We start from the raw sequence: 24569 nt of genomic DNA, 5'->3' as shown, positions 1-24569 counted from the left end.
ACATTGATCATTTCACACAAAACTCCAAAAATGGGCCAGACAAAAGTATTGGCACGCTCAGCCTAATACTTGGTTGCACAACCTTTAGCCAAAATAACTGCGACCAACCGCTTCCGGTAACCATCAACGAGTTTCTTACAATGCTCTGCGGTAATTTTAGACCATTCTTCTTTGGCAAACTGCTCCAGGTCCCTGATATTTGAAGGGTGCCTTCTCCAAACTGCCATTTTTAGATCTCTCCACAGGTGTTCTATGGGATTCAGGTCTGGACTCATTGCTTGCCACCTTAGAAGTCTCCAGTGGTTTCTCTCAAACCATTTTCTAGTGCTTTTTGAAGTGTGTTTTGGGTCATTGTCCTGCTGGAAGACCCATGACCTCTGAGGGAGACCCAGCTTTCTCACACTGGGCCCTACATTATGCTGCAAAATTTGTTGGTAGTCTTCAGACTTCATAATGCCATGCACACGGTAAAGCAGTCCAGTGCCAGAGGCAGCAAAGCAACCCCAAAACATCAGAGAACCTCTGCCATGTTTGACTGTAGGGACCGTATTCTTTTCTTTGGATGCCTTTTTTTTCTCCTGTAAACTCTATGTTGATGCCTTTGCCCAAAAAGCTCTACTTTTGTCTCATCTGACCAGAGAACATTTTTCCAAAACGTTTTAGGCTTTTTCAGTTAAGTTTTAGAAAACTCCAGCCTGGCTTTTCTATGTCTCTGGGTAAGAAGTGGGGTCTTCCTGGGTCTCCTACCATACAGTCCCTTTTCATTCAGACGCCGACGGATAGTACGGGTTGACACTGTTGTACCCTCGGACTGCAGGGCAGCTTGAACTTGTTTGGATGTTAGTCGAGGTTCTTTATCCAACATCCGCACAATCTTGTGTTGAAATCTCTTGTCAATTTTTCTTTTCCGTCCACATCTAGGGAGGTTAGCCACAGTGCCATGGGCTTTAAACTTCTTGATGACACTGCGCACGGTAGACACAGGAACATTCAGGTCTTTGGAGATGGACTTGTAGCCTTGAGATTGCTCATACTTCCTCGCAATTTGGTTTCTCAAGTCCTCAGACAGTTCTTTGGTCTTCTTTCTTTTCTCTGTGCTCATTGTGGTACACACAAGGACACAGGACAGAGGTTGAGTCAACTTTAATCCATGTCAACTGGCTGCAAGTGTGATTTAGTTATTGCCAACACCTGTTAGGTGCCACAGGTAAGTTTCAGGTGCTGTTAATTACATAAATTAGAGAAGCATCACATGATTTTTTGAACAGTGCCAATACTTTTGTCCACCCTCTTTTTTATGTTTGGTGTGGAATTATATCCAATTTGGCTTTAGGACAATTCTTTTTGTGTTTTTTCATTTAAGACAAATTAAATGAAGATAATAATACCAAAGAATTTGTGTTTGCAATCATTTTCAGGAAGAAACTGAGTATTATCTGACAGAATTGCAGGGATGTCAATACTTTTGGCCACAACTGTATAAAGAATTCCCATAACACACGCCCACTGCTGTCCCATTGGTGGAGTGTGTTGCAAGAATTTTTCAAGGCTTTTTCTCCTGTGAAATGTGACACCTAGACTACCATTATTATTATTATTATTATTATTATTTATTTATATAGCACCATTGATTCCATGGTGCTGTACAGGAGAAGAGGTTACATACAAATTACAGATATCACTTACAGTAAACAAACTAACAATGACAGACTGATACAGAGGGGAGAGAGGACCCTGCCCTTTTGGGCTTACATGCTACAGGATGGTGGGGAAGGAGACAGTAGGTTGGTGGGTTGTAGCAGTTCCAGTGTTGGTTGAGGTGATATCACCGGTAGTGGTGAGAGAGAAGGAGGTAGCGGGGTCATGCATACCACTGCGCATAAAAAACGCAAATGTATGTAAAAACGCTTACAAACACATAAAAACACTGCGTTTTTTTGTCGGAATGCGCACGATAATGCTACAAAAAACACAGTGTTTACAAGCGCTTGCACGCGTTTTTGGCATGCGTATCATGTGCGCTCGAAACGCTGCGCAAAAAGGCGCAAGTGTGAAACTAGCCTAAGCCAAACTCCTTCTGGGAAGGCGTCCTGTGCACATATGAGACCAAGATAGAGCATTTTATAAAGCACATCATTCTACTGTTTACCGAAAAATGCAATGAGGCCTACAAAAGAACACAGTATCTACAGAAATATGGTGGACATTGAAAGACGTTTTGGGGTTGTTTTGCTGCCTCTGGCACAGGATACCTAGCATGTGTGCAAAACATCATGAAATCTGTAGATTTTCAAAAGATTTTTGGTTGCAATTTAGTGCCCATTGTGAGAATGCTGGGTTTGCGTCCTAGGTCATGAGTTTTCCAGCAGAACAATGACCCCAAGCACACTTGAAGAAGCACCCAAATATGGATGGAAAAAAAGCGTTGGAGAGTTCTGAAGTGCCCAGTATTGAGTCTGGATCTAAATACCATTGAATACCTGTGGAGAGACCTTCAAATTGCTGCTTGGAGAAGGTACGCTTCAAATATGAGAGACCTGGAGCAGTTTTCAAAAGAAGAGTTTTCCAAAATTCCAGCTGAGAGGTGTAAGAAGCTTGTTGATGGTTATGGGAAGCGATTGATTGCAGTTATTTATTCCAAAGGGTGTGTAACCAAATATTAAGTTGAGGGTCCAAACAATTTTGTCAGGCACCTTTTGGGGTTTTGTGTGAAATAATGTCCAATATGCCTTTATTTCTCTGTTTTTATGTTGTTCCAATGCACATGCTTCTCTAGTCATCAGAAGTATTGGTAACCCAGGAAGAAATCAATAATGCCAGGGTGAATGGGCGCCCAATTCCCATTATTTAAACACGTTCGATCACTATATGCCTTATTGATATGATGACCAAGAATACCCACCCAGTGTGTCAAATTCCCAATAAGTGGGTGCTGCAGAGAAAGTCTCTAGCTGACCCACTTACTTGCAAGTCACACCTAATCATAAAGCAAAACTTCCCTTAACAGACAAATGGCGATATATTTGGTCCATGTTAGAGGGGCTGTCTGCTTTGGGTAATCACTTTTTGCTAGAAAGTTCAATCGAAAATAAACTGATCAGAGTGTTTTACCACAGGTGCCCCAATTTCTTAACCAGTCCATGGGAAACCCAAGTAGGGTCCTCATTAAAATCAGTGGGCAGTCTATGTGATGCATCAACCTGCCAGATCCTATTTTGAGATAACTCTCTATTAGCTCAGACTTAAAAATGGTTTCTAAGTCAGACAACTAATTACAAGATTATTTTGAATTACAGTATGATAGATGAGGAGACAGATTAGAAGTGCACCCTTGGAAAAAAAAAAACAGTTGTCATATGGTCTTGGAGTGACTTTAGTATTGAATGTTATAGTAAAATTAATCTCCTGTGATGCTCAGACTTCAGAAGGACCCTTCAGGATTCCAAGATTTTATTGCACAGGGGTTAATGGATGCATAAACTGTCCCCTCCAGGGTGGAACCACATAAATACTGCTGTCAGAAAGTGACAACGGCTTCTAAGTGGATATATAGTGGCGATCGGAGCTGGTTCCAATCGCACCTGCTAGAGTAAAGTGCCTGCTGTATAACGCAGCCAGCACCCACCATGGATGGAGCAGGCACTGCTACTGAGCCCTCTCCATACACCCAGAAATTGCTTAAGACCACCATGAGCCGTTAGCTAAAACCCATCAAAGTCATTCCTACATTTATTCAAATTACATATTGTGCATTGCGATTGAAAATCAAAGATGCCAGTTACTTTGTGTTTTTGGTATCACAAAATTCTTTCTAGAGGTCTTCTTCTAACTTCATTTTACCCCCAAAAATCAAGTTTTGTTAATTGTTTAATTTGGACCATCTATGTATGCCACAAAATATTTCTCCATCTTGCTTTTTCTGTGCCTCTGAAATTTATCCTGTCGCATATCTTGAATTCCTTGTGTAGGTGCCGTCCATTCACATCTCATGTATATTTGATTTCATCTAGAATTTCCCTGCTGTGTCTTTTTCTGCCTGATTTCGCCTCTGAAACATCTCTTACTGATTCCACATATTTATGTGCTAAGATTTTTTTTTTCATGGAGACTGCATTTAAATTAATTAATTCTGAGCAGAAGAGTTTTACATGTTCAATCAATGGGATTTAGACCTGACAATTAGATGTTCCAATCTGTTAAATGAGAAGATGCTCAGGAAAATATATTAGCATACGGCTTTAATGATTTGTTCAAATCAAGTATTCTGTACAAGAAAATAAAAAATATTACTAGGTTGCCAAGCTCCTAAAACAGTATAGCGCCCAATATGCTTTCATTAAAAAAATGGATGCAGTTAAGACCCTGTAGTATGAAACACTGTACATAGGAAAGCCATAGTGTGGCTTGTGGCCCATGTGCAGCTTTGGAGATCTCATCTTGCTTTTTAAAAACCCTGCCAGATTTATTCATAGGTAGAGTTGAGCGACTTTGGTCGGATCGGGTTTCATGAAACAAAATTTGTTTCAGATGAAACTGGTCCGACTAGGGCAAAAAAAAGTCGGAGTTTCGTCCGAAACCCGACCCCAATGCAAATCAATGGGAAATAAAAGTCGGCATTGAGTGGATGACATTCATCCACTCAATGCCGACTTTTATTCCCCATTGACTTGCATTGTGGTCGGGTTTCGGACGAAACTCCGACTTTTTTTTGCCCTAGTCGGACCAGTTTCATCTGAAACAAATTTTGTTTCATGAAACCCGATCTGACCAAAGTCGCTCAACTCTATTCGTAGGGAGTCAAGGATTCAAGGCATGGTCCTGGAATATCATACTTCTGCAGTGATAAAAGCCAAGAATGATAGATCCTTGTTCCCAACGGACTTCTCCAGTATCTGACTGTACATATCGGCACCGAAAGTGGTCATTACATTTGATAAACTGCTGATCAAAATTCAGTTCTTTTTATTAAAGAACAAGGATGGATTCTGGAGAAGATAAAAATGTTTCACTATAGGGGCACTATACCCAGCACATTTTTATGGGCATTACTGCCAGGGTTGCCAACTTGACTATTTTTTTCTGGTCATCTTATCAAAAAAATAACGGAAAGACATTATTTTTTATGGACACATTTTAAAACCAAAATAAATGTTTATGATTATAATTGATCCTTGTCTACAGTCCATAATTCTGATATGAAGACATGAGCTGCATTCACTATAAACTGTAAAATAATGATAACTAAAGACAAAATAATCTGTACAAGTTTAAGAAAAATCACAGAGGCCTTACATTTTCTAACCTGACAGGTCAAACAAGTGCCCTATTTTTACGAAATGTCGTTTTTTAAAAAAATTTTTTATCTGCTATATGGTGCCTTAGATACTGTATGAGGCATTTTATCTAGTGATAATTGTTATGGTCTTTATCAAAGGCGAGTAGCTCTCAGATTATCTGGGGGCATGTCTTTAGGCTGCTCTGATATATTACCCTGGGAGCACCGCCCCCTTGTTAAAAAAAAATATAAAAACTAACAGTAATATCTCTTGAGCCATATGGGAAGAAAACAAAAACTGGTGACTTTTGATCCGATGACAGGCCTTTTTTACTGTTCATTGCTATATGAAGTCAGAATCATTTGGATAATCATCTGTGGTGGGTACAATCTTCTGGATTTTTCAATGCTGGCACAATTGTCTATCTATGCTCCTATTTATGGCCTTTACAATGAGGAGTATCCAAAGGGTGGCATCACTACAGAGCCACTTATTGAAATTTTGATCAGTATTGATATCGGAAAGCCGAGATGGGACATACATTTAAAAAATTGTTTTCACGTGTCTTTGAGTCTGTGATTTAGTCTTCTGAACAGCAGCCACAAAAAAGGCATTTAATGGGGTGACACTTGTTATAGACTGTAAATTGGGAAAAAGGCAATAAGAACATATGTACCTTATATACTTGTGTATAAGTTGAGTTTTTCAGCACATTTTTTGTGCTGAAAACGCCCCCCTCAGCTTATACACGAGTCATTGTGACAGAACACAGCAGGGGAGGGGGAGCAGCAGGTCACAGGAGGCAGGAGAGAAATGAATATTCACTGCACCTGCAATGAATATTGATTTCTCTTATAGCGCACACAGTTACAGCTGCAGCCGCCAGCTTCCAGCAGCTGCCGGGCTATCACAGGTGCCTGCTCATTAAGGTAATGAATATTCACCTATCTCCACTCTCATAGGCGTGGAGAGAGGTAAATATTCATTCCCTTAATGAGTGGGGACATGTGATCGCCCGGCCGCAGGAGCTGCTGGCACCGGAACAAGATGCTTCAAGAGCGCGCAGGGAAGTTAAGTAGGATGTTTTTTTTTTAATGCTTTTCTCATGGGGGCCACGCACACAAAGATAGGGATGAGGTATTAGGTGCTAGCAGGTACGCGGGATTCAGTGATGAGCAGGAGGCAAACCAAGACTTAACAGGTGTTTTATGCAAGAATAAGAGTAGCAATTTATGCTCCTCGCAGGAAGCGCGGTGGTTAACAACGTTATAAGGCTATGTGAACACACTGCGGATTCTGCTGCGGTTCCCCAGCTTTTTTGGCCCTGTGGAACTGCAGCAGTTCCGCAGACATGGTACAGTACCATATTACCCTATGGGTTTTAAAAACCTCTGTGCTCACGCTGCGGTTTTTTCCGAGCGGTTTTTCTGCGGTTTATAAACCGCAGCATGTCAATTGTTTCTGCGAATTCCACTGCGGTTTCACACCTTTAGCATAGTAGAGGAGTGAAACCGCAGGGGAAAACCGCAGGCCAAACCACAGGAAAACCGCAGGTCACTTTACCTGCGGTTCCGCACGGAAAAACCCGCGGGTGAATCCGCAGCGTGTGCACATAGCCTTACAGTACACAGACAATGTGCGATAAACACTTTGCAGAGAGAAGAGTAAACAAATAGAATGTGTAAAATTATCAGTTCGTAGCTCCAAGATGGAGGGAGGTTGGAAGAGTCCTCGATGGCAGCGGTGTCGTGAGATAGCGTTGAAATGGTCTCAGATGAAGTTACCGCACAGTCTCTGTCCTGAAATGGTGCTCCTTGGCTTTTCCCGGTGAAGACTCTCAGTTCTGGTACACGACAAAAAACGGGTGAAGCACTCTGGCACTTTGCGTAGTTTGAGATCCGGGTGTGCAGGCCGCCCACGCATCCTTGCGTACAAGGTGGTGACGAGGCTCAGCGGTGGTGTAAGTGTCGGACCTAGTCGGGGACTCCGGTCTGCGAGCGCAGCTATGGACCTCAGTCTCAGGTAATGGGTGGTCAAGCAACGCACAATCAGCGTGAGTGGTGGAGGAAACGTGGTAGATCTGGCCGTACGCTGTGTCAGGCAGTGTGGAGACGGAGTCAACCTTCTCCCTTTGGAAATTTTGTTGTAAAAATGAGAAATCGCTGGTCAACTTTTAACACATAACTTCCTAACAAAAAAAAATGATGTTTCCAAAATTATGCTGATGTAAAGTAGACATGTGGGAAATGTTATTTATTGACCATTTTGTGTGATATGACTCTCTAATTTAAGGGCATAAAAACTAAAAGTTTGAAAATTGCGAAATTTTCAAAATTTTTGCCAAATTTCCATTTTTTTCACAAATAAACGCAAGTCATATCAAAGAAATGTTACCACTAACATGAAGTACAATATGTCACAAGAAAACATTCTCAAAATCACCAGGATCCATTGAAGCGTTTCAGAGTTATAACCTCATAAAATGACAGTGGTCAGAATTGCAAAAAATCGGCCTGGTCTTTAAGGTGAAAACATGCTTTGTCTCAAAGAGGTTAAAAGAAATATTGCCTTGGGGCATGTGTGCATGACATCTTTTAGATGCCAGTGTATCTGTTGAGTTTTCCAAGGCAAAGATGATTCAGGAAGACTCTGGCAGTGTTTTTCCTTAAGCGTGTTTTGTGATATCTTGGATGTCTTTTGCAGCGACTTCACTGCCAGCGTCTTTTTTTTTTTTTACACTCTAAATATAAAATAATGAGCAGCATCCAAACAGAAGCTGCTTGTAGACGCCAGAAGCAATTAAAAAGAGATCAAAAGGATGGACCATATACACAGCGTCGTTTTGACACTTTAGTAAATTATGTATGTTGTTTGCAGCATTTTGTCAAGTCGGTTACAGGCAGAATCTGCCCGAGAAAGATGTCATGTGCAGTTACATTTTGTTTTGGCTCACCTGGTAAGGTGAATCCTCCAAGCCAAAAGTGGGAAAATGGGACATTGGTGCTTGTGCAGCAGGCATGTGAGTCATGCGGTAAACAGATAGCAGTGGTACTTGAGACCGCAGACAGACAGGAGACTGGAAAGCAGGTAGCAAATGTATTGTAGGCCACAGGCAGACAGGAGACTGGAAAGTGGATAGCAGAGGTATAGGAGGCCGCATACTGAAAAGAGACAGGGAAGCAGGTAATAGAGGTATAGGAGGCTGCAGGCAGACAAGAGACTGTGAAGTGGGTAGCAGAGGTATAGGAGGACGCATACCGATAGGAGACTGGGAAGCAGGTAGCAGAGGTATAGAAGGCCACAGGCTGACAGGAAACTAAGAAGCAGATAACAGAGGTACTGAAGGCCACAGGCAGACAATAGACTGGGAAGACGGTAGAAAAGGTACTGGAGGCTGCAGGCAGACAGGACTCAGGAACACTAAAACTCTATATGATATGACATGAGCCAACTCGGTGAGGGCCATCAAGGAAACATTATGGCTAGGCCACGTGAGGCCTTAATTCTACAGACTTTGAGAACTCTGTATAGGAGAGATCGTGATTCTCTAAAAGCCTCAATTCAGCGTTTCTGATCATTTGGGACTCAGCCCAGCAAGGAACCTTCTACTTCAGTCTAAGGACATACTGGTACCATCTGTGAGATATGGGAAAATTATATCTAATTGATATAATTTTGATATCTGATGGAATTCCCTATCAGATACAGTTTGTCCCAAATATACTTGCTCCAAACTCAGCCCCCCCACCTTTGGCATTCCCCCAGGCCAAAAGGGAAGTAAAATACACATCAAACAATGGGACGTCATTATCCAGCGAAGGCACTTCCTTGGACAGGGCAGTCCAATGATTTTTTTTAATTAGCTCAAACAAATAGGCCTTTCAAACTCACTCTGGGGCGCAGAAGGCATATACCCTGTGGCTTCCTTTGTTGGACTCAATGACCTATAATAAAAGAATGCAATATCTCTGAACCTAGCCGAGCATATAATTGGAGCCTGCATTCCTTTCCCCACAAGCCCATTCCACACGGCCACCTCTAGAACTCTGTGTTATTGAGTTATAAAGCATAGCAACCTGGAATTAAATACAGTAGGCGTATTTGATCTCCTGCACAGATAAAATCCAGAACCCAGTGGCACCGCCGCTGTCCCATTTAGAGCATCAGGGGGAAAGTTAAGGGCATCCATGGTTCTGTCTGGAAAACTATGCTCTCAGATATTGGAGGAGAGAGGCTGCACAGCCCAGGGGTTGGCGCAGCGTGTGGGAGGGAGCAGCCTAGGGGATAATAGGCAGCTCCTCATTTTTTACTTAGTCTTTCTTAGTCTACTTTAGTCTTCCCTTTTGGAAGTGCATTGAGCAGCAAGGTGGTGTGCTGGTAAAAGGGGGAAAAAAACAAACAAAAAAAAAACTCTTTTAAATCTTCTTCCTGAGCGAGTGTGAACGAGCTGAGTGTGACCTGAGCGTAAGTGCGAACTGTGGTAAGTGTGTGACTTGAAATTCAGTGAAGAGGTATTTGGAAAACCTATAACAAATACCTGTGTGAGTTGCTGAATTGTAAGTTGCTGAGTGCTTTCTACCTGTTCAATTTTTGCGGGGCTTTGGGGGCTTGTTTAAACTACATTTTCTCTCTTCAGGGTTAATCTCTTATTTTACTATCTGTGTTTTTAAGGGTAAACTATATTGCATTTAAATCTTGAGGTGTAACTATATTCACAAGGGGTTAATTAAGGGTGGGAGTTCATACAGTAATTAAGGGTTTATAAGGGGCAGCTGGTTGGGGCTCAACTCCTTTTGGAAGTGCATTGAGCAGCAAGGTGGTGTGCTGGTAAAAGGGGGAAAAAACAAACAAACAAAAAAAAAAACTCTTTTAAATCTTCTTCCTGAGCGAGTGTGAACGAGCTGAGTGTGACCTGAGCGTAAGTGCGAACTGTGGTAAGTGTGTGACTTGAAATTCAGTGACTTTAGATTCAGGGAGTTTCCAAGGGAGGTCTTACTGAATTGCTGTTATATTAATACTTTTTTTTTTTTTTTTTTTTTACTTATCTTATTGTCTGGTGCAATCCCCATTAGGATGTGCTCCACTATTGCCAATGCCATCCAGTGCACGTCTTGCCGCATGTATGAAATCCTTGAACAGCGGGTCGAGGGTGCATACTGCTGTGCAAGATGTGAGCACGTTGTGCATTTGGAAGCCCAGATACTGGATCTAAATGTGCAGCTGGCAACACCGAGATCCATAGACAATATGGAAAGGATTCTTCTGCTCACTGAGCAGACGCTCAATGGGATAGATGAGGGGGGGGATGCTAGGTTGGAGCTGCAGGACAATGAAGCAGCTAGCTGGGTGACAGTTAGAAGGCGGGGTAGAGGGAAGAGCACCAGGGAGGCTAGTCCTGATCTGGCACACCCCAATAAGTTTGCTAAGTTGGCAGATGAGGGGAGTGTTAGTGCAGGAGTAGCACTGCTGCAGCAAGGCATGTCCTCTGAAAGCCGGAGGAGTGTCTGCTCCAGTAAGGGGGGAAATAGGAGAGCAGGGCAGGCCAGACAGGTTCTGGTAGTGGGAGACTCAATTATTAGGGGAACAGATAGGGCAATCTGTCACAAAGACAGGGATCGTCGAACGGTGTGCTGCCTACCTGGCGCTCGAGTCCGACACATCGCTGATCGGGTTGACAGATTACTGGGAGGGGCTGGAGAGGATCCAGCGGTCATGGTGCACATTGGCACAAATGACAAAGTTAGAGGTAGGTGGAAGGTCCTTAAAGATGATTTCAGGGAATTAGGCTGTAAGCTTAAAGCAAGGACCTCCAAGGTGGTATTTTCGGAAATACTTCCTGTACCACGTGCCACGCCAGAGAGGCAACGGGAGATTAGGGAGGTTAATAAGTGGCTCAGGAATTGGTGTAGGAAGGAGGGGTTTGGGTTCCTGCAGAACTGGGCCGACTTCTCAGTTGGCTACAGGTTCTACGCTAGGGACGGGCTGCACATCAATGGGGAGGGTGCAGGTGTGCTGGGGGAGAAAATGGCTAGAAGGTTGGAGGAGTGTTTAAACTAGGGATGGGGGGGAGGGTATTCCTTTTATAGGAGGGGAAGACAGTGCAGATAGAGACCTGGGCACAAATAATGACATTGGGGGTGGGGTTAGAACAGTTAATAATTTAAGAAAGAATAGAGGTACAGAGAGATACATAAAGTGCATGTATACTAATGCCAGAAGTCTCGCCAACAAAATGGAGGAATTGGAGTTAATGTTGTTGGAACATAATTATGACATGGTGGGGATATCTGAGACATGGCTGGATGAGAGCCATGACTGGGCTGTTAATTTACAGGGCTATAGTCTGTTCAGAAATGACCGTACAAATAAGCGAGGGGGAGGTGTGTGTTTATATGTAAAATCATCCTTAAAACCCATCCTTCGTGATAATATATATGAATCTAATGAAAATGTAGAGTCCCTGTGGGTAGAGATAAGGGGAGGGGGGAAAAATAATAAATTACTGATAGGGGTTTGTTATAAATCTCTAAAAATAATGGAAGCTACAGAGAATATCCTCATAAAGCAAATAGATGAAGCAGCGACTCAAGGAGAAGTCATTATTATGGGGGACTTCAACTACCCTGAAATACATTGGGGAACCGAAACCTGCAGTTCCAGCAAAGGTAATAGGTTTCTGACAACGATGAGAGACAATTACCTTTCACAACTGGTTCAGGACCCAACAAGAGGGGGGGCACTGCTAGACCTAATATTAACCAACAGGCCAGACCGCATATCAAATGTAAGGGTTGAGGGTCACTTGGGTAATAGTGACCACAAATTAATACGTTTTCATGTATCCTTTAATAAGATGTGTAGTAGAGGGGTTACAAGGACACTAAACTTCAGGAAGGCAAATTTCCAACGGATGAGAGATGATCTTGGTGCAATTAACTGGGACGATATCCTGAGACATAAAAATACACAAAGAAAATGGGAGACGTTTATTAGCATCCTGAATAGGACCTGTGCACAATATATACCGTATGGGAATAAACATGCGAGAAATAGGAGGAAACCACTATGGCTAAATAGAGCTGTAAGGGGCGCAATAAGAGATAAAAATAAAGCATTTAGAGAATTAAAGCAAGTAGGTAGTGATGAGGCATTAAATAAATACAGAAGATTAAATAAATTCTGTAAAAAGCAAATCAAGACAGCAAAGATTGAGACAGAGAGACTCATTGCCAGAGAAAGTAAAAATAATCCCAAAATATTCTTTAACTACATAAATAGTAAGAAGCTAAAAAATGATAGTGTTGGTCCCCTTAAAAATAGTCTGGGTGAAATGGTGGATGAGGATGAGGAAAAAGCCAATATGCTAAATGACTTTTTTTCAACAGTATTTACACAAGAAAATCCCATGACGGATAACATGATCAGGGATAAAAATTCTCCATTAAATGTCACCTGCTTAACCCAGCAGGAAGTACGGCGGCGTCTACAAATCACTAAAATTGACAAATCCCCGGGCCCGGATGGGATACACCCCCGAGTACTGCAGGAATTAAGCACAGTCATAGATAGACCACTATTTTTAATCTTTAAAGATTCCATAATAACAGGGTCTGTACCACAGGACTGGCGTATAGCAAATGTGGTGCCAATATTCAAAAAGGGGACAAAAACTGAACTTGGAAATTATAGGCCAGTAAGTTTAACCTCAACTGTGGGTAAAATCCTGGAGGGTTTTCTAAGAGATACTATACTGGAGTATCTGGAGAAGAATAACCTTATGACCCAATATCAACATGGGTTTACAAGAGACCGTTCCTGTCAGACTAATCTGATAAGCTTTTATGAAGAGGTAAGTTCCGGACTGGACCAAGGGAATGCAGTGGACATGGTGTACATGGACTTTTCAAAAGCTTTTGATACGGTGCTACACAAAAGGTTGATACATAAAATGAGAACAATGGGGATAGGGGATAATATGTGTAGGTGGGTTAAGAGCTGGCTCAGGGATAGGAAACAAAGGGTGGTTATTAATGGAGCACACTCGGACTGGGTCACGGTTAGCAGTGGGGTACCACAGGGGTCAGTTTTGGGCCCGCTTCATTTAACATATTTATTAATGACCTTGTAGGGGGCATAGAGAGTAGAATTTCAATATTTGCAGATGACACTATACTCTGCAGGGTAATTAATACAGAGGAGGACAATTTTATATTACAGGAGGATTTATGTAAACTAGAAGCTTGGGCTGATAAATGGCAAATGAGCTTTAATGGGGATAAATGTAAGGTCATGCACTTGGGTAGAACGAACAAGTTGTATAATTATGTGCTTAATTGTAAAACACTGGGCAAAACAGTCACTGAAAAAGACCTGGGTGTATGGGTGGATGACAAACTCGCATTTAGTGGCCAGAGTAAAGCAGCTGCTGCAAAGGCAAATAAAATAATGGGATGCATTAAAAGAGGCATAGATGCTCATGAGGAGAACATAAGTTTACCTCTATATAAGTCACTAGTGCGACCACACTTAGAATACTGTGTACAGTTCTGGTCTCCGGTGTATAAGAAAGACATAGCTGAACTGGAGCGGGTGCAGAGAAGAGCGACCAAGGTTATTAGGGAACTAGGGGGTCTGCAATACCAAGACAGGTTATTACACTTGGGGTTATTTAGTTTGGAGAATCGAAGGCTTAGGGGTGATCTTATTACAATGTATAAATATATGTGGGGACAATACAAAGACCTTTCTAATGATCTTTTTACTCTTAGACCTGTGACGGGGACAAGGGGGCATCCTCTACGTCTGGAGGAAAGAAGGTTTAAGCATACTGACAGACGCGGATTCTTTACTGTAAGAGCAGTGAGACTATGGAACTCTCTGCCATATGATGTTGTAATGAGTGATTCACTACTAAAATTTAAGAAGGGACTGGATGCCTTTCTTGAAAAGTATAATATTACAGGGTATATACACTAGTCTCCTTAAAATTGCGTTGATCCAGGGAGCTAGTCTGATTGCCGTATGTGGAGTCGGGAAGGAATTTTTTTCCCCAATGTGAAGCTTACTGTTGCCACATGGGTTTTTTTTGCCTTCCTCTGGATCAACATGTTAGGGCAAGTTAGGATAGGATATGGGTTGAACTAGATGGACTTAAAGTCTCCCTTCAACCTTAATAACTATGTTACTGGCAGGAGGCCCTTTAGCTGACGTGGCCAGAGAATTGTGTAACAAAGATTTGGACCTATGACTCATCAGTGTCTCCCTGTGGTCACATGCTACATAACACGGTAAGGCTGAGTTCACACGTTGCATTTTTTTCACGTTTCCGCGGCAGTTTTAACCGCACGATTTTGCCATGAAAACGCGAAAAATAAGCATCCCATGCATTCCTATGGGATTCCACAATGCTGTGCTAATGCTGCGGTTTTTACCGCGGCGGAATCGCTTCGCGGTAAAAACCGCAGCATGCTCATTATTTTTGCGGAATCGAGGCGATCCCGCACCCATAGGAATGCATTGTTCCGCTTATTTCCCGCATGTGGCTGTGCACACCATGCGGAAAGTAAGCAGAACATTTGCGGATGGTACCCACGGTCCGGAGGAGAGGAGACTGTCATCCGGGCTCTGGGTACCATATCCCTGTAAAAAATAGAATTTAAAATAAAAAATATTGTTATTCTTACCTTCCGGCGTCCCGCGCAGCCTTCCCGCCTCTCTCCACGCTCTCGTTCACAGTAGTCCTTTGCGAAAATGCCCGCGATGGCGTCCGTTCTCGCGGGATCGCGAAGTCTCGCGGTCATTCGCGCGACGTCATCGCCAATCACCGTGAGACATCGCGATCCCGCGAGAACGGACGTCATCGCGGGCATTTTCGCAAAGGATTACTGGGAACGGCTGCACGGGACGTCGGAAGGTAAGAATAACACCATTATTTTTTTTTTACATTTTATCTTTTACTACTTATGCTGCATAGGCGGCCTCAGTAGTAAAAAGTTGGTCACACTTGTCAAACACTATGTTTGACGAGTGTGACCAACCTGTCAATCAGTTCTCCAAGCGATGCTACAGATCGCTTGGAAAACGCTAGCATTTTGCAAGCTAATTACGCTTGCAAAATGCTAGTTTTTCCGCGGGCAAATCGCGGGAATTTAAAATGCGATTTTCCTGCGGAATGGAATTCCGGAATTCTCGCGGTAATTTCCGCGAGAGTTCCGGTACGTGTGCACATAGCCTAATTGTAATCTATCTGTATCCTACCTTTGCATCAAACTCCTGACTGTATAGTTGTATATTGTTCTTGTATATACATATGCTTGTATCTTCCTAGGACGCCTTTCAGCGATTAAATATAAAATTAATCGTGGGCTTCTCTTTCATCTCAATTCAAGAATCCCCACGTCCGCACGCTCGGTTGGTTATTATGTGCTTCCCGGGGTTGGCTTCTGACCCGATACAAGCCTGTTGTTGGATGGGGCTTATATCTAACGAGGAACTGGTGGCAGCATACCGTATACTGTGTTAGTGAGGAACACTGACAGTGACGGCCGGGAGGTTTATATATATATATATATATATATATATATATATATCCCCAGCCTGGACTGGTGATTTATATCCCCCCTCACTGAGGCGCCTTGATAACTCGTACCTATAAGCGAAGCCTTTCCAGCAACTATTTGCCTCGGTGCAGTTCCCTGACTTACCTGGGGTAAGTGATGGCGCCAGAGAGTCGATCCCTGCGGGGTCTTTCTCTCCCCTCTTACAGGGTGCAGCGGACCCAAGTAAAATGGCAGCTGCACAGGTGCATAAATACCAAAAGAAACAGCCAGCCTACAATCAGGGATTGGCCGTGTGGTACACCAGTGCAGAAGAAATAATCCGCATGTGGCAGTGTTCACACAGGGAATGCAGGGCTTCTGGTTCACAACCTCTTAGTAACACCATATAGGGGGGCTGCCCAGTTCCAACTAGAATGCATCCCGTGTGTTTTTTGTGCACTTTTTATATTTCTTTCAGGGTGCAGTTGGGCCCAAACGGTTCTGCAAACTCGTGGCCTCTGTTCACACAGGATGCATTCTAGTTGGCACTGGGCAGCCCCCCTATATGGTGCTACTAAGAGGTTATGAACCAGAAGCCCTGCATTCCCTGTGTGAACACTGCCACATGCGGATTATTTCTTCTGCACTGGTGTACCACACGGCCAATCCCTGATTGTAGGCTGGCTGTTTCATTTGGTATTTATGCACGTGTGCAGCTGCCATTTTACTTGGGTCCGCTGCACCCTGTATTAGTGCAGATGCATTTAGGCCTGTCTGGTTTGTATCTGAATTTTTTGGAGGATTTTTTCCTCTTTTTGAGGTTTTCATGTTAGAGTAGGACTGGCAAGTGTAAGGAACGTTGACGCCGTTTGCCAGCTTCCGTATTAAGGCCTTAATGTCAACCAATACCTTACATATATTGATATGTTTTTTGTGCACTTTTTATATTTCTTTCAGGGTGCAGTTGGGCCCAAATGGTTCTGCAAACTTGTGGCCTCTGTTCACACGGGATGAATTCAAGTTGGCACTGGGCAGCCCCCCTACAGTATATGGTGATACTAAGAGGTTGTGAACCAGAAGCCCTGCATTCCCTGTGTGAACACTGCCACATGCGGATTACTTCTGCACTGGTGTACCACACGGCCAATCCCTGATTGTAGGCTGGCTGTTTCATTTGGTATTTATGCACCTGTGCAGCTGCCATTTTACTTGGGTCTGCGGCACCCTGTATTAGTGCAGATGCATTTAGGCCTGTCTGGTTTGTATCTGAATTTTTTGGAGGATTTTTTCCTCTTTTTGAGGTTTTCATGTTAGAGTAGGACTGGCAAGTGTAAGGAATGTTGACGCCGTTTGCCAGCTTCCGTATTAAGGCCTTAATGTCAACCAATACCTTACATATATTGATATGTTTTTTGTGCACTTTTTATATTTCTTTCAGGGTGCAGTTGGGCCCAAACGGTTCTGCAAACTTGTGGCCTCTGTTCACACGGGATGAATTCTAGTTGGCACTGGGCAGCCCCCCAATATGGTGTTACTAAGAGGTTGTGAGCCAGAAGCCCTGCATTCCCTGTGTGAACACTGCCACATGCGGATTATTTCTTCTGTGCTGGTGTACCACACGGCCAATCCCTGATTGTAGGCTGGCTGTTTCATTTGGTATTTGTGCAGCTGCCATTTTACTTGGGTCCGCTGCACCCTCGATTAGTGCAGATGCATTTAGGCCTGTCTGGTGTGTATCTGAATTTTTTGGAGGATTTTTTTCCTCTTTTTGAGGTTTTCATCTTTCTCTCCCCTCCTCAGAAGTGAGTGAAGTTGACACACCCCTTCCCCTGTGCGATCTGTCACACCATCTTACATCTGAATATATATGTGCATATATATATCATTTTATAGAGGTCTTGAGAGGAGAAAAGCCCTCTTCTGTAAGACACACTTCAAAAAGTGCTCTGAGTAGGCGATTGCTAAAGTACTGGCATAATACTGTATTTTTATGGATTTATGCATAGAAAGGGTTAATCGTGTGTATTTCTGTTAATTCAGTTAACTATACTTGTGCATACTCTTATTTGATATTATTTTGAGTAACTGCTGTCAACTTATTTTTACTTATACACTGTTTACCTACAATCATTTCCTTTGTATTTATAAACTGGTCAGTAAGTATTTATATTATATTATATAGTCTTTGTGCGTGTCTGCTGATTGCTGCTCTACACCTTGTCCTATGGCCGTCCCTCATCCACATTACATTTGGCGCTGTTAGCAGGGTACATCATCACAATGCAGAACGCGACCAAGGAAGGTAGTGTGGTAGAGGCCGCAGGGTCTTTGGGAGCACCTGTCCCAGTCACTCTTCTGCTAACTCTAAATGCTCTGAGCCTGAGCTTGTCAGCAGGGTCCATTCTGAGACTACTTGCAAAATATGACGGCATTAACATGCCAATCAAAGTATGGGACGATCATATATGAAGTACATACAGACTGTAAAACTTAGCTGAGGAGCTGCACTCTGACATTATGCTGCATGCACTAGAGGGAGAAGCCCGGTAAATGGTGCCGTGGCGTCTCGCATCAACACAAAAAGTTCTAGATGACATTGTGGCCATATTAGAGGAGGTGTACAGAAAGAGCATCGGCTGCTAGTTTCTGGATGCACTTCTTAATTGGTGTCAGCAAGAAAACAAAAGCATCCTCCATTATATAAATGCTTTATAAAGAATATTACGAAGGGACGAAACGCGCGTTGGGGCGCTGGTGGAGGACCGCATTAGCCGACCACAACTATATGTAAGTACCTTTAACAGATTTTGTCCTTTTGGACACAGCATCCACTAGTAAACGATATGATTGCCGTTTTTGCACTGCAATATGCATATGGCTTGTATAGACAGTGGTAATGTCTGTGTATTGCTATGAGCACTAATTTGCATATTTATTAGGTCAGGCTTCTGTCGCTGTCTCTGTAAAAAAATATATATATATATCTTCTTGCACGGTTGAGAATCAAAAGTAAAGGCAATGTTGAATTGAGGATAAAATAAATCTTGTTTTAATTATTCATTTCAAAAAGTGATTACAAAAATGAAGAAAAGTAAGTTCATGACATGCAGTAATTATTTGAAGAGAAAACGAGCATTATCTTACATATAGTCATGAGCAGCTGTCCGGGTGTTCGAGAGTCTCAAGGGATATGAGATCTCCTGAACAAGAGTTAGACCGGCTTTATATACTATAAACTACAACCACATATGGTGGCTTGCCACTATGTTCAGAAGTTCTTCCATATTAAGTGAACCGTAGTTATTTTAACAATATGCATACAGTTATTTATGCATTACCTTAGTCTGAGATATTTAAGCCTAAAGTCTGAGATCTTTAGAACCATTCATTATCTCTAAATAGTCACATTTTGACAGCTTTGACTATCTTGACCTATACATTTGACAAGAGAGACAGCTGTGTGAGCCAAGGAACTCAGAATAACTCAGTCACTTCTCCAAAGTAAGCAAAGCCTGTTAGCTAGATTCTGTATGAGAGAATTAATCCATATATTTTTTATTATAGAAATACTGATATTTTACAGTCCCCCCTGATTATGATTTGAGAAATATCATAATCAATCCTAACTCATTCTCTCACCATTCGTATCACATTCATTCTTTATTCTGAAAACCTTGTATCAACATCTGCCCTGAATGTCATCTGAATTTTCAAACCTATTGTAAAAACAAAAATTAGATCAGAGAGTTATAATTTTTTTTCGTTTTAACATCTCTCTTAAAATATCATCTTCCTTTTTCATTTCTATCTTTATATTCTTATAAATTCTCCTAATTTTACACATAATAATTATTTGATATATTATACACAGCAAAACTATGATAAATAAAATAACGATCGGATTAGACAATACATTCCCTGCTGCCATTTTCGCTGAAGACTGTGACCAACTAGTTACAGATTTTCCTAAATTTCTCCACCAAGATGAGCCTGACATACTCGTCCATTCATGTTCAATATCATTTAGATTACCTTGTTCATGTCTAAATACAATTTCAGCTTCTTTTAATTGTTTTGTCAGCAGATTTAATAAACCCTTGTCTTTCTTTATTTCATTTGTCCACAAATCCCAAGGGAATTTATTGACTTGTGACAAATTGAACTGGATCGGAAGGATTTTCAGACGTCTTGAGCCTATTGACGTAATATTAATACTTCCTTCCTTCTTTGTGAGAGTTTTAACATTTCCCTCAATACAATATAAACCCATTGTCAGATTTTCGACATGTACACAAGATGAGAAGAATGCAGAAACTGCTTCTTTTCCTGACATGACTTGGAAACAAGTTTTGTTAGCGCTTACTGGTGTCACCAAGTCATGTATCGTGTGGACATTCTCAACTCTGGCATGACATGAGGTATGATTATGGAAACATGAATGATAAATGACTTTATCCTGTCCAGGTAGGCACATTACCTTGGAAACAAAATTTAAGCATGACGAAATGTCTAATTGTTCAATGTTTGTACCATCAAATGCAAAATCTGTGTACTGTAATTGATAATATAACAATTGTGTAGGGCTGACAGGAATCCCCAGAACACCTATAGGAACCAGGGTTTCTTCTCTTCCTGACACTGGAATCAGTGATGTTCCTACACAAATGTTCTGTTCACATCCTAACCACTTATTTACCCACAAATCTGTATGGTTTAACGCAAAGTTATATTCTATGGGCAAATTTCTTATTAGCCCTAAAGGGGTAATTCCACTTTGTAAGGCTTGTGCAATCATTTTCAGATTGATGGAATATTCAATCTGAATTTCTAGACATGTTTTGGCCACTTGAGATTCCTGTTCACTTTCCATTAAAGCTAAAGTAGCATCTTGAAGATGTGATACAGAAGACCCCAATACAGTAGCAGTGTTCAAAACCATCTTTTCAAGGACTTGATTCAAGCTTTTCTGAATCTTTACCCCTTTTCCTCCAATATACCCAATATTTTCCAGATCTGATTTAAGTGTATGAATGTCCATAGTGTTAATTAAACTTCCTACTGTTCCTAATCCCCCCAAAATACCTTCAAACACTCCCCTTTTACTTCTAACCTGTGTTGAAGTTCTTTTCCCAAACCATTGTTCTATTCCCATCTCCATGTTAGTGAGATGTGGTTGACACTGGGGATATCTAGAAGAGATTTTCCAGTTAGACATGTTAAAGGTCCATACCATGGTTAGAAACACTCCATCTCGTAACAGAGGTTTAGTTTGGAACTGATTGATCTGAAAAGGAGTAGATGGTTGAAATCTTGTCTGTGTGCATACATTATCTACTGCTGACCATATATTTACCTTTACATCTCTACATTGTTTGTAGTTATATTTCGTTAAAATGCAACATTGATAAAGTCCAGAATCCTTAGGAGATGGATTATCTACAGAAAAAATAAAATCCTTATTTAACCATCTCACGTTACCGGATTGACCTCTGTGTATAACATTTGTTGGACCATTTGAAAAACTTCCCAAAAATGATTTATCTTTGGTCCATATTAACAAAGATTCTGAAGGTAGCTCTAACCTCGTGCTGCATTTTAGTAATAAAGGAGACATATTTTCTTGACTATATACTGCTTGTGGTGTAACCCTCACTTCTGGAGCTATAGTATTTGAAACTGTAAAAACTACAGATACCTGTACTTGTACTGGTTCTCTGGTTATCTGAAAATTCCATGTTTTTACCCAATCCTCGTCTCCTTCTGTAATAGAAAGAAATGCAGGATCTAAAACTTTCCCAAATAGTTGTGTCCTTAACCAAGCATCTGTTTTGGATGTTTCAACTTTCCCTTTTGCGATCATATCATTTGTAATGTCGCCTGACCACACAGCTTTCTCTTCACCTCTTATCTCTATATTCCAGAATAACACATCTGTAGGACTACATTCCCATGTGCCTGTCTTATTATTGTGTATATAATCTCCTTGTAACTGTGTGAACTTCGTCTTTGGTCCTGTGGCTGCGTGTAATATTATGTCAGTGTCATGTATGAAGTGTAGCTCAATACAGCATTTTGCACCAAAACCCATGCAAATGTTTCCAGTAATATCTACTGAATCGTCCGGTATGTCTTCATCTATTAAGCTTTGTAGATTCGTTCCTCTTGGTTTCCTTGGATGTAAAGTTCCTTTGAAAAGTTCCTTCACTTCACTAGTATTTGTTCCATGGTGTGAAATATCTTCAGCGTAGATCACAGTTGAAACAGTACAAAACAGCAGAAATGTGATTCCCATCAGATAGTAGCTTTTCCTGGGCAACGTCTTTTTCTCCTGAAGGATTGGTGTTGAATCCCTTTCGTCAAAGACGTGGAGTTTCATATTCCAGTTCTTATTGGAATCCATTTCTTCCTAAAAGAAATGCAGTATCATTATTTTGCAATATACAGTTTGCATTGATCAACATGTACCCACAATTTTTGTTGTCTGCGGGTATTTTTAACCACCTTAGATGCTCGTTGCACAAGTATCATCACTTGTCCCATGGTTTCGATAATTTCAAAGGGACCTTCCCAATTACTTTCCCAAGGTCCATTCTTCCTGAAAGTTTTAATCATCACTAGAGCCCCTTTCTTGAATTTGGATACATATGGTGGCTCCATTCTCTGCATTCTTGATGCAGCATGTGGAAGAATCGTTTTCAAATTTTCCTGTAACAATTGCAACCATTTGGACCTTGCAACAGCATCTTTTTGTGGTGTAGACAAAAATGGTTCATGAGGAAAAATCAATGGCATTTTTCTTCCTGTCATCAGTTCAAAAGGAGTAAACTGAGTTGTGGCAGAGGTTGTTCCTCTTACACTCAACAGTACAAAAGGTACTGCATCAACCCAAGTATTGCCTTTGTCCAATAACATCTTGGCAATTCTGGATTTTATTGTTCTATTCATCCTTTCCACAATACCAGCAGACTGTGGATGGTAGGGTACATGAAACTGTTGTCGTACCCCTAGAATAGCACAAACGGCTTGCATGATTTTTCCTGTAAAGTGACTTCCTCGATCAGAGGTGATCATTCTTGGGATCCCCCAAGTACAAAAGACATGATTAACTAATGCTCTAGCTGTAGACAAAGCATCATCTTTCCTGACAGGTAAAATTTCAACCCACTTAGAAAAAACATCTACCACAACCAATGCATACCTGAGACCATTTTTACCTGATGGTAACGGTCCAATGTAGTCGATTTGCAACGTAGACCATGGACCATCTGCAGGTGCGATTCGGAGTAGTGGCGGTTTCTGTCCTTTTGGTCTTGGATTAATTTGGGCACAAATGAGACATGATTGAACAACACTTTGCACTGTCTCTTCCATCTTTTCCCAGTAAAATTTCTCTCTGAGAATGCCTAACAATTTTTGTTGGCCCAAATGACCCAAACTTTCATGATTGTATTTTGTGAACTCAACCTGTAGATGTCTTGGGACAACAGGACGCAACTCCCCGTTTAAGTCATGACACAAAACCCCGTTTTCACAAACAAAGGGAGGTTTTGGATCAACCCGGGAAGCAACAAGAGATGAGTCTTTTTCTTGTTCTTCCGCAAAAGAAGGGATATGCGTGTCTGTTCTTTGAACTGCTGAAACCTCGAGAGGTTCAGGTTCAAACACCTCTTCTCCTGTCAGGGCTGCCTCTTTGGCTAGCATATCTGCGGTTGCATTTCCAACAGATAATTCATCATCAGATTTTTTATGGGCCGGAACCTTGACAATAGCAAAACCATTAGGGTTTTTTGATGCTATCCTGAAAATTGTCTTCAGTGTGTCACTGTGAACAAGAGTCTTATTAGATGAATCTACATAGCCTCTTTTTTCCCAAACTGACAAGTAATCTGTCAGTGATCTTACAACATAAGAGCTATCGCTGTAGATCACAATGGGACACTGATCATCTGCTTCATTCAGCTGTAGTACCATTTTTACTGCTTCTAGCTCTGCTCTTTGAGCTGAAAAATGACTCGGTAATTTGTGCTTCACAACCTGTCCTCTTTTGGGATAAAAAATGGCATATCCTGAATAATAGTGCCCATCTGAATAGAATCTGGAACCATCTACAAAAATTGGTTCGTCTGTTACCTCTGCTTTCCGTCTGAAAAGTGATGGACTTGGATCCTGAAAAGACTGTAAACAATCATGAGTTTGTCCTTCATATTGCATCAGCTGAGGAAGAACATATTTGGCCTTGTAATCTACCTCAATTTGTTTGGGAGACAATGACAATAACCAATGAGCAAATCTCTGATGTGACACACCTGGGATATTATTCTCAAAGAGAAGTTTTAGTGTAGAGTGAGGAGTTTGCAAAATGATTTTGTTGAACCCGACAATATGTTCGGTTGCTTTGACTGCAAAGTACACACCTACCAAGTGTCTTGCACAGGTCTCAAAACCTTTTTCAACAGGTGAGAGAAGTTTTGAAAAATAGCCCAAAATTCTCCACTCTTCTCCCTGTAATTGCAGTAATACAGCAGAAACAGATGTTCCTGATGTATGCACTTGCAAAGCAAATGGAGCCGAAGGATCTACTGTGGACAAAGCAGGTGCATTTTGTAAATTCATTTTCAATTGTTCAAATGAGGTTTGCTGTTCATCACCCCAAGGACCAAAGTAATCACTGTTTTCACCTTTCAAAAGATCATATAAAGATCTGGCCTTATCTGCAAAATTCTCAATGAAATCCCTTGAATAATTCATAAGACCT

General features: G+C 41.6%; 2 long non-coding RNA genes across 2 annotated transcripts in view; one reads left to right on the top strand and one right to left on the bottom strand.

Moving 5' to 3' along the window:
- Positions 1 to 4496, top strand: part of LOC141075971 (uncharacterized) — a 41847-nt gene extending 37351 nt beyond the window's left edge. Inside the window, exon 4 of the long non-coding RNA XR_012227381.1 lies at positions 2351 to 4496. This is a non-coding gene — a long non-coding RNA (uncharacterized lncRNA). The remainder of the gene's footprint in view (positions 1 to 2350) is intronic.
- A 1969-nt stretch (positions 4497 to 6465) lies between these two features.
- LOC141075977 (uncharacterized) lies at positions 6466 to 16138 on the bottom strand. The gene is made up of 2 exons (XR_012227383.1): positions 15980 to 16138; positions 6466 to 7405 (listed from the first exon to the last, which is right to left on the bottom strand). It is a non-coding gene; the product is annotated as an uncharacterized lncRNA (long non-coding RNA).
- Positions 16139 to 24569: the final 8431 nt, after the last annotated feature.

Source organism: Dendrobates tinctorius, unplaced genomic scaffold (assembly GCF_039654945.1).
Source record: "Dendrobates tinctorius isolate UK_male_01 unplaced genomic scaffold, ASM3965494v1 ptg000383l, whole genome shotgun sequence".
NCBI classification, from domain to species: domain Eukaryota; kingdom Metazoa; phylum Chordata; class Amphibia; order Anura; family Dendrobatidae; genus Dendrobates; species Dendrobates tinctorius.
This window is presented reverse-complemented; position numbering and strand designations above follow the sequence as displayed.